This window comes from Triticum aestivum, chromosome 3B (genome assembly GCF_018294505.1).
Source record: "Triticum aestivum cultivar Chinese Spring chromosome 3B, IWGSC CS RefSeq v2.1, whole genome shotgun sequence".
NCBI lineage: Eukaryota > Viridiplantae > Streptophyta > Magnoliopsida > Poales > Poaceae > Triticum > Triticum aestivum.
The window spans coordinates 800084297-800095344 of record NC_057801.1 but is presented as its reverse complement, the minus strand read 5'-3'; the positions used below and the strand labels follow the sequence as shown (position 1 = coordinate 800095344).

The 11048-nt window shown below is 43.2% G+C and overlaps 1 pseudogene; it reads right to left on the bottom strand.

Moving 5' to 3' along the window:
• Positions 1-1375: 1375 nt before the first annotated feature.
• Positions 1376-9833, bottom strand: LOC123067947 (probable disease resistance protein At1g61300; annotated as a pseudogene).
• Between the last annotated feature and the right edge of the window lie 1215 nt (positions 9834-11048).

Here is an 11048-nt window from a genome sequence, read left to right as displayed (position 1 = left end):
GTTGCAAACCTTTGTATCCGGCATTTTGAAATTTAATTCAGAATTGGTCCGTATAATTTAGTCAAATCTGGATTTTTTTTTCTGACCAAAATTGAATTTTGTTTGAATCTAGGAGATTATAAACCAAAGAAACAGGGTGAGTGCAGCTGCCAAGCGGGGAAGGAGATTGCCCAGACTTGTTGCTGGAGCCTGGAGGCAGCGGCCAAGCTTGCGTCGGCAAAGAAAGAAATCGACACAAAAGATGTTACGATGCGACAGGAGGTGTCACAACCTGGCAGGATGCAGCGTATTTGTCGTAGTCGCTAGATGTTTAACTCGATGAAAGATCCTCAACAGAAACAGAGTGAAGGTTGCTTGATGTGCAGCGGCTGTGTTCATGAATGCTTGTTTTAGTCAGTTATCTGACAATGTACGCTTGTTGCAAGCTTCTGAATTATTTTCTGTACTGACTTCCCAATCCTTAAATCTCAGTCCTTTCTTCTGTATTGCAATGCTAGTAATCCCCTTCAGGTAAAGCCAATACAAGCATTTTCCAGCATACTCTACAAAAACATAACACCGCTCTCTGACGAGGTTTTTACATATCGGACCGGCCATCAGGTCCTACGTATGTTCATACAAACGGAAAAAAAGAATACTGTGCACAAAGCGCGCGTGCCATCCGACCACGGTCAGGAGGATGAAATGAAAGCATGTTTAGTCGATCTACACAAAGATAAAAGCATGTCTCCTCCCAGCTTCCGTATCAAGTTTACAGCAAGCTTCAGAGTTCCAGTCCTTGTTGCTGCAACGTTGGCTTCAGATAGAGCTATTGAGGTTCAGAAGAATTCTAGTCCTCGTTGTTGCATCGTTGATTTCAGAAGAGCTGACGTTTCGATGTTTGGAATGTACTCAGACAGCCTCCTCGCTGTTGCATCATTGGCTTCAGACAGCCTCCTCTGCACGGTTCCGGACAAGACAATGTGACAGTTGACTGTCCTTCCTGTTATACATACCATTTTGTTCGAAATGACGATATCGACCACTTTGTAGGTACTGATCATGGCATTGCAATCTCATAGCCAAATTTAAGACAGGGTTACAGGAAAGATCTGACTTAAACCTTCAAAACATTCCAACCTGTCCCAGCGCTCGACATTACCCAGCCGTAACTCTTAACTCCTACAACTTCAATGGCGAGCTGTGTGTCTGGAAAGGGAGGGGTGATCCACTAATTCCTCTCCTCCCCACATAGCTTCCTACATGACCTTAGACGAGATTCTGTCACAATTGCATATCCTTGTATAGCTCTGTTGGAAATTATGATACCGAGCACCTTGCAGCTCCATGCGTGCGCCCAGAGAGAAAGCATGGCAGTATTGAATGAAGGGACTGATCATGATATTTCACTAACATACCCAAATTTAAGACAAGGTTGCAGGAAATATTCGACACCTACTTCACATTCCAATCTGTCCCAGCATTCAACATCATCAAATTGTAGCTCCTGGAGCTTTAGCGGCAAGCTGTGCATCTTGAAAGGGAGCATGATCAACTCTGGAGATTTCGTGAGCACCAGCTGCTCCAGGGACGGGAACGTCACATCGGGATCGCAGATAGTGACCAGCTTCGGGTTGTCTGAAAGGCGCAGGTATTTCAGGCAAGAAAATGTACCATTTGATTTCACTGAACTTTCTTGATCCATGCTCATTATTTCACCGTGGTGCCCTGTCCCCGGAAATGCTTCCTTCATAACGTTGCAGAAACGTACCTCGAGCTGTTCAAGGCAAGGCAAGTACATCACCCACGAGAGGTTCTCTAGCTTGGAGCAGCTATTCAGATCCAAACAAGTGAGCCTTGGAAATATGGATGCTGGAGATGTACTCAGCCATGTTATCCCTCTCAAGTTTACCAAAAACCACAAGAGGAGCTTATTCAGAGCACCAAAATGATAGCTTGACTCGTCTCTTACAATTATCTGCTCCATGTTACTCTGTATAATATCCAGTTCATACAAGGTCCTGCGTGCAAATTTAATTGAAAGAATGTCAGAGAGGCCGAACTCATGTGTTTTTCTGAGACTCCCCAGTCTTAAAGACCTAATGGGGAGTTTAGCAGCTTCTCTTAGTGTTTCATACTCATCAAAACCATCAGCCTCAATTCCAGCTGCTTTGAAGTGATCAAAGGTACCCAACTCTTGGAATATGTTAGGGATAAAGTTCACAGGGCCTCCTCCAACATATGCCCGGCAAGTCCTCAAGTCTATTACTTGCAATGCACTAGTAGAAAAAGGGTCAAATGTGAGACACATTAGTCCCGGTTTGTAACAGAACCGGCACTAATGTGTCCATTAGTGCCTGTTCCAACGGCTAGCCAGGAGGAGCTCTTTAGTACCGGCTCGTGGCAAACCTTTAGCACCGGTTCGTGCCACAACCGGTACTAATGAGAGTGGTGGCAGGATGTTGTCAGAGTGGGGCCCTTCCAGCACCTTTAGTACCGGTTCGTGGCACGAACCGGTACTAAAGGTCGTCCTATATAAATTCTTCGTCCACCCGCACTCTGTTCTTCCACCTTTCCCCTCTCCCTCTCTTTTGTTCTTCCCTTCTTCCTCTCGAGTTCATCACAAAATTTGCCCCAAATTTGTCAAGATTTGCAGGCCCTCATCCATTCAAATGATCACCAAGGTTAGCAACTTTGTCCTTTCATCTCTCATTGCTAGATTAGATCTTGCATTGGTTTATATAGTGATTAATTGTGGGTTTTAGTAATTTGGGAGGAATTATATGTGGTAGTATTTGATTTATATGCAATTTGAGGTCAAAATAACACTTAGTTTGCATATGTAGGTGAGGTTTACTTAGTGCCTTCTAAATCTCCATCGTAACCATCGTCGATCACCCGCACCGTCCCGTCGCCGGCACCACCTTGTGGTGAGCCTCTTGTTCATGAAATTTTATATAAAAAAATGATGTTTGTGTGATTTGGATATATAGTTACTCGTATAATAATTATCTTACGCGTACGTTGTTTGTTATACATAGTGCCATGGTTTTGATATCCGTCCCCGTCGGCCCTCGTCCTTGTTATGATTCGGATGTGGTATATTCTCTTTTAAAACTATTTGTTGCATTTCGTGTTTATGACAAATAATTATGCCCATCAAGTTGACATAGATATTTTTATCTAGGAGGTATGTGAACGGGAAATTCCAACCGACCCTATTATCGAGAGGTTAAATTTAGTTGAAAGAGAAAACGAGTACTTGAAAGAAAAATTGAAAAGAATTGAGGGGGAGAAAATGGAATTGGAGTTGCATGTTGCCGATGTCGTCGATGATCATAAGATCAAGATGGAGAAAATGCGCTTGAAGATTAGAAAGATTAGAAAATATGCCATCGATAGTGAGGCTTGGTATCATTATGCTGTTGAATCAATTGTTACCTTAGTTGCGATCTTGATCGCATTTGTTGTTGCATTTAAATGCTTTAGCTAGAGAGTTATTTGTTTGTTGCATTTAAGTGTTGTATGAACTTTATGTATGAACTTGTATTAATTTGTTCTATTCGGTGTTGTGTAATGAAGATGAGTCGGCAATGGATGTACGATGACCGATGCTCTCCCCAGTTCGTTGAGGGCGTGCATACTTTTCTGCTTGCGGCTGAGGCAAACAAGCGGGCGGATGGTTTTATGCCTTGTCCATGTGCTGGCTGTAAGAATGATCGCAATTACTCTACGTCAAGAACCATTCACGTCCACCTGTTTGAGTCCGGTTTCATGCCCCACTATAATGTTTGGACCAAGCACGGAGAAAGAGGGGTTATGATGGAAGACAATGAAGAAGAAGAGGACGACGATATATTATATGCAGGATGAAGATGTATGAAATGAGAAAAGGTGGACGCTATGGCATTGAGTTCATTGACCCAAACACCCTTAATGAATACACATGGAAAATAGATGCACGTCATCAAAAGGCCGTAGAGGACAGCATGCTAGAGTTCTTGAAGCGCCTCAAATACAATGAAGATATACTACTTCCTTACAACTTTCAGTGAGTCACACTGTCTTGTACTACAAATTCTCTGTTTTTGCCTACTAGCTAGCTACATGTTTTTGCTTACATATGCCCGCTTAATTAAGACATGCAAACGTGTGTGCATGCAGATTTTATTGGGTCTTATGTATCATTAAAGTTGACGCCAGAACAGTTGAAATACTGGACTCACTACTCAAAGAAAAAACTGACTATAACATTTTGTTTGGGATAGTCAACAGGTAATTTCAATTATTATTAACTATATATCTCGGCCTATTTAGTTCGTCATTTCATGATATGAACTATTTAATAACACCTTTATTCATTTTCTTTGTCGGCGGGCAGGGCTTGGGCAAGGTTCATCAGCGTCACGGAAGGCGAATGGACAAAAAAGCTTAAATGGGAAAGACCCAAGGTAAGTAATTAAGTAGTACTAGCTAGCTAGCTAGCTGCCATCTCTTTAATTATCATGCTTGATTAATTATTATCTGGTCAAATTCCATTCTCGTAAAGGCCCTGAAGCAGGCGCAGGGGACTGATCTGTGTGCATTCTGCATTTGCGAGAACATTCGCATGATGGCGTCCGAAAGGAGCAGATCTCAAAGACAGGAATGGGTACGCTTGTCAAAACACTATTCACAATTTTTACACCATTATCGATATCTAGTCACACAACTAATACACATGCATATTGATCTCCTTCTTAACAGTTCAGAGAGGTGCAGACGAAGCTCCTAGAAACGGAGCGCGTAGAAGCACTTCAAGAGGAAATAGCGGGATTTTTGCTCGACCAGGTCATAAATCCGAAGGGAGAATACTATTACCCGCTACCGCCCCATGAAAACCACTTCCAATTGTCATCGTGCTCCGAAGGCACCAATTAGGCTAATGCCACTGGCTCCGAAGGCAACATGCATATGTAGGAGAAATTGTATATAGCTATACATGTGTGTATGTGTGAATTAATTAATATGATGGTTTGTGAGACATTGATGATATATATATGCATGATTGGTTCTACTAGAAATTCTATTTATATATATATAAATATATATATATGTATATATATGCATAACGTGTACAATGTGTAGTATCGTAAAATACCAGCAAATGAAAAAGAATTAAAATGGAAACACAAAATTAAATAAAAAAGAAATCATAAAACTAAAAAACCCCCAAACCTTATAGTACCAGTTGGTCTTACCAACCGGTACTAAAGGGCTCCAGGCCCCTGGAGCTGGCTCGTGCCACGTGGTTTCCCTTTAACACTGGTTCGTACTGAACCGGTACTAAAGGGGGGGGGGGGGGCTTTAGTGCCCACACTTTAGTGCCGGTTATGAAACCGGCACTAAAGGGCCTTACGAACAGGTGCTATTGCCCGGTTCTGCACTAGTGATGCTTTAAGGTTAGATATGACCTCCTATGGTATTCTTCGTATGCTAGTGCACAATAGGTACAAGAACTTGAGCTTAGTGAGGTTTCGAAAGTAGTGAGGCAATTCACATATGTTGGGATTATGAGACAAATCAAAGTACTCCAAGTTTGCCAAGGAACATAATTCTTCAGGTATGTTCTTGAGAAGGTTCGTCCTCAAATCCAGATATATAAGTGAAGTGAAATTTTTGACTATTTCAGCTATGCTTCCATCGAAATAATTATGTTGAAGGCATAACACCGTCAATTTCATGGGGCGATGACCAAAGCTAAAGGGAGGAAGTTTCTTCATTCTATTTAACATCAGTGAAATGTACTCAGGTTTGCTCCAAGGGATGCTAATATTTTCTTCTGCGCCAGCTTCTGCACGGATAAACCACTTGTTATTGTCATCACCACAGCCACAAGGGATCCATAAAGCCATATCACGAATAACATCGTGCACTTTAACAAAACCATACCAATTTCCCCAGTTCTCTGGTAGGCATGCATCTCTAAGGTCGCCTATTAGACTATATGCCTTTGTGTAGGAACTTCGAATATCACATTCATCCACTAGACCTAAGCCAATCCAACATTGAGTGAGATCAGCTTTGATAATCTCCCAATCCTCTGGCCACAGTGCACAAGTCAAGAAACAATGTCTCAAGGTGTCATTCCGTAAATTGTCATAACTAAATTTGAGTTGTCCGAAAACATTTTCTATCGACAAGGGATTATCCTTGTTACAGCATGACCGATGCATATGTTGGATGGCATATTCCCATTCGATCGGATCGGTTTTTGGATACATTGCCTTTCCGATAACTATCAAAGCTAATGGCAGACCCTTCAGTTCTTTCACAAGTTCTCTTGCAAGGGTTTCGATACGAGGACTTGAAGAAAGTGTTTCCTCGCCGACTTTTTCTTTGAATAATTGCCATGCATCCTCTTCTTGTAGACAAGCGACTTTTAACTCTTCCCTCACCTCCATTTCACCACAAACTTTTCTTAATCTTGTTGTAAGAAACACTTTTCTCTCAAGCTGGTTTACAATTCCAAGGGGATATGGTACACCGACTGCTTGTAGATCTATTTGCTCCCAAAGGTCATCCAACAGTATGAGAAAACTTCTGTTTTTTAGGAATTCGTAAATGATTTGGCGTTGACATTCCATAGTACCACCTTCTGGTATTCCGAGCTTCTTTAGAATATATCCTTGGATGGTTTGCACTGAACACCCTCTGGAGGCTGTCACAAAGATAACATGCAAGCACATGCCTCCAAATGAGTTATTGATATTTTTCAATAGATATGTTTTCCCCACTCCACCTCGACCCCATATTCCAATCATTCCCACAGGGTCATCCTTAATCAATCGGGGAGCCTCTTGAAGATTACGGTTCTCAGCTGACATTGATGGACCAGGTATCTTTTGGGCTGGTGCTGGCACAGACTCAAGCACAATATTATTATAATCAGGACAAGCACCGAGACATTTCTGGATGTCAGAAAGCTTCTCGGTTGCCCCCATTCAGATATCCTTATTCAACTTGTAGCCGTTAAAGATTGCTTGTACACTAGAATTTATGGTAGCCACTTTTTCCAGCCATCCATCCACCTCATTCGTGGATGTCCAGCCCTTTCGCTCGGCAGTCTCGATCCTACGACGGATGTCATTGCTCCTTGCAACCAAGTTGTTGATAGCATCCTGAAGTTTCTTCATAATCTTTCCCGTCTTCAAGGCATAAGTTTCCCATATTAATTAACAGTAAAAGTCGGCATTTAAGAGCAGTTATGAAGTCTTTACAAAATGAGTTTTGATGTAATGTAAGAACTTACCACAGATAATGAGTCATCCTTACTAAGGTTTGATTCCTTTACTTCCTGAATGACATTTTCTCACTGTGTTGCATCTCCTTTTCTTCAAAATATCTTCCCAATACGTATCAATTCTGATGGAAGACCTTTTAGTTCTTTTACAAGATATATCGCAAGGGCCCTGATGTGGGGATCCTCATAAAGATTTTCCCGACCAACCATTTGTTCAAATAGCTGGAGGGCTTCATCATCTTCCAAACGAGGAACTTCTATAGGCACCTTTACGTCCATTTGATAACACACATTTTCTGATTGCGACGTGATTACCACTTTCCTCTTCAATTGGCCCAGAATTCCAAGAGGATATGGAATGCCAACTGCTTGCAGATCAATTTGATCCCAAAGGTCATCCAACAGTAATAGAAAGCTTCTGTTTTTCAGGAAATTATAAATTTTTTGGCTTTGAGATTCCACATTACCATCTGCTTTCATTCCGAGCTTCAGCAGTAAATCTCCTTGAATCTTCTCCACTGAACAACCCCTGGAGGCCGTCACAAAGATAACATTAAACGATATGCCTCCAGCAACAGCTATTGAGTTATTGATACTGTTCATAAGATACGTTTTCCCAACTCCACCTGGACCCCATATTCCAATCATCCCCACAGGGTCATCATTAATGAATTGGAGAGCCTCTGTAAGGTTACGATTCTGTGCAGACATAGATGGACCCGGTATCTCTTGGGCAGGAGGTGGCACTGACTCGAATGCAATATTATTATTGGGACAAGATCTGAGACATTCTTGGACCTCAGTAACCTTCTTGATTGCTTCCATATTAACATCCTTTTTCAATTTGTTGCCCTCAAAGATTATCTCCACATCAGAATTGATGGTATCCACCTCTTCCAACCACTTGTTCACCTCATTCGTGGATGTCATGCACTCACGCTCGGCAGCCTCAATCTTGCGATGAACATCATTGCTCCTTGCAACCAAGTTGTTGGTGGCATCCTTGAGATTTCTCAAAATCCTTCCGGCCTTCAAAGGCAGAAAAACCCATGTTAATTAATACTGAAAAGGGAACTAGGACCAGATATAAAATACATAAAAATTTCAGTTTTTGATTGGGTCTTTCTTTTGAAGGTTGGATATCTTTACTGCATGAATGACATCTTCCCATACGCCTGGGTCACTTTTACCTACCATTGGCTTCCCAAAATGTATCAATTCTGATGGCACACCTTTTAGTTCCTTGACAAGATCATGCGCCAGGGCCCTAATGCTGGGATCAGAATCAATATGATTATTATCCTGACCAACAGTTTGTGCAAATAGCTTGAGTGCTTCGGTCTCACCCAAACCAGGCACTTCTATATATTCATTCACACCCATCTGGTCACATATAATTTTTGATTGGGACGTGATTACCACTTTCCTCTTCAATTGGTCGACAGTTCCGAAAGGATATGGAATGCCAATTGCTAGAAGGTCTAGCTTCTCATAAAGGTCATCAACCAACACGAGAAAGTTTCTTGTCCTGAGTAATTGTGATATATTGGTGGCTTGAGTTGCCACATCATCATCCTTTGTTGTTTTGAGCTTGAACCTTTTGTACTGAGCATCCTCTGGAGGCCGTCACAAAGATAACAAAATATGTAGGGTCAGGTCCAACAAAGGAGTTGTTGATCTTTTTGAGGAGATGTGTGTTCCCAACTCCATCTGGACCCCATATTCCAATCATTCCTTCCAGATCATCCTCAAAGTACCGCCGAGCAAGCAGGAGACTAATCTCTTGACCTGGCAGTTGAGCAGACTGGATGGGGATATCTATGACAGAAGGTGGCGGTCCTTTCACCGTAATATTAAGGAGTTCAGTTTTGAGACATGCGTCCACTTCACGCTGCCCCTCAACTGCTCTCTTAGCAATTTTGTAGTTGGCACAACAATTTCGGGAGCAACATTTTAAAATCCTGCGCCTCTCGCCATATTGTTTATGGTTTATATCTTCTTCAGACATAGCTGTAGTTGCCCTGTCCAACCAAAGGTTTGCTTCACTTGTTGCTATCATGCCATTTGGGTTGCCTGAGTCGATCTGGCCTTGCACACCATTTCGTTTGCCAATCAAAGTCCGAGTATCCCTATCATGATCTCTCACGTATTTGCCAGTATTGAAGCAATACATTGCATGTTTGAAGAACATATCTGTTGGAGGTCCTAGCTTAGGAAAATAGAACTGTGTAGGGGCTAATATGTAACTTGTACATTATTGTATATACAGAGATGAAGGAAGAGCACCTGAGGTGATCGACGCTTCAGGAAATTTCCCCACAGTGTGTCCTCCACCCAACATGGCATCGGAGCTAGGTTCATTGGAGGCGGCGGCGCCGGTGGTGTAGTTGCCGGTGAGGTGGCGGAGTCCGACGAGGAGAGCGCAGCGCATCTGGGCGTGTGCGAGCGCGCGCGTGCGCGGAGCTTGGTGGGTAGCGTGCGACACGGAGAGCGGCCCAGCGGGGCTGCGCGGGAGGCGGCTGCTACTGCTTCTTGGACCGGAGGCAGAGCCCCTACTCGAGCTCTTCCTCATCCTCGGGCGGCTGCAGAGGAGGGGGAGCTGCTCGGGGTGGTTGCTGGCGCGCGTGTGCTGTGCGGGAGGAGGCAAGGTCGAGGCAGAGGAGGAGCGGTGGTGGAGAGTTGAAGTGCTGTTCCTTGGGCTTGTTGCTGCTGCGGATCTGCTGCTGCTACTGGGCGAGCACGTGGGAGTTGCTATGCGTGGTGCTGAGTTGATTTGCTGCTAGTTTTGCTGATTGAAGAAGGAAGTCTGCCGATTGCTGCTGTGTGCAGCTGGTTTGGTCTGTGACTGCTACTGCTGAGTTTGCTGGAACTGCTGCTTCTTGTTCTGGTGCTGCTGCTAGAGAAGAAGGGTGGCTGTGGTGTTTCTCTGCTGCCTGCACTTGCTGACTGTTGCTGCTTGCTGTTGGTTGTGAGGTATAGAAATTGCAAGAGAACATAGTGCCGCAGAGGAGGTAATTAGTGAGGCAGTTGGGCAGTGGATCGAAGCTGCTGTGGAGACCTGAAGTGAAGAGGAACAATATGTTGTTTGGTGCAAACTGCAAGCAGGGGGAGAATTCAAGGTTTGGAATGAACCTAAGAAATAAGAGTTGCTTTGGATACAATCAGCCTGGGCAATGGCAGAATTGGCATAGCAGAAGACCTGTTGTTGGTACTGAGAAGTCTTGGCGACGAGATGGGGATTGGCTGTGTCCAAATACAAGATGTGAGAATGTAAATTTTGCATTCCGAGGTGTCTGTAATCGCTGTCAGGCAGCACGCCCTATTGATGTTAGTGCAAAGGCGACAACTAAAAATGGTGGAAAATCTCAGACTCTTACTGTCCAAATGACTACTGATGAGTTGAAGAAGTGGCTTCGGTTCAAGGAAGGAATCATTGATGAAAGTTCAACAACCAAGATATTTGCTACATCTGCTAACCCATGTGGTAATACTTCGAAATTTGTGAAAGGAAGTTATTTTGAGGCTGGTACAAAGTGGTTAATAGACTCTGGTGCATCTAAACATATGGCCGGTTCGTATAAGGATTTCTACAGTTATACTCCTGATTTTATAGGGCAAAATGTGAGACTTGCTGATGGTTCTGGCCAGAGTATTAGGGGGGTAGGAACAGTTAAATGTTGCCCAAATATGACTCTATCATCTGTTTTACATGTTCCCTCATTCCCAATCAATTTGCTATCCATCAGCTGCATTACAAGAGAACTTAATTGTGCTGTAATCTTCTTCC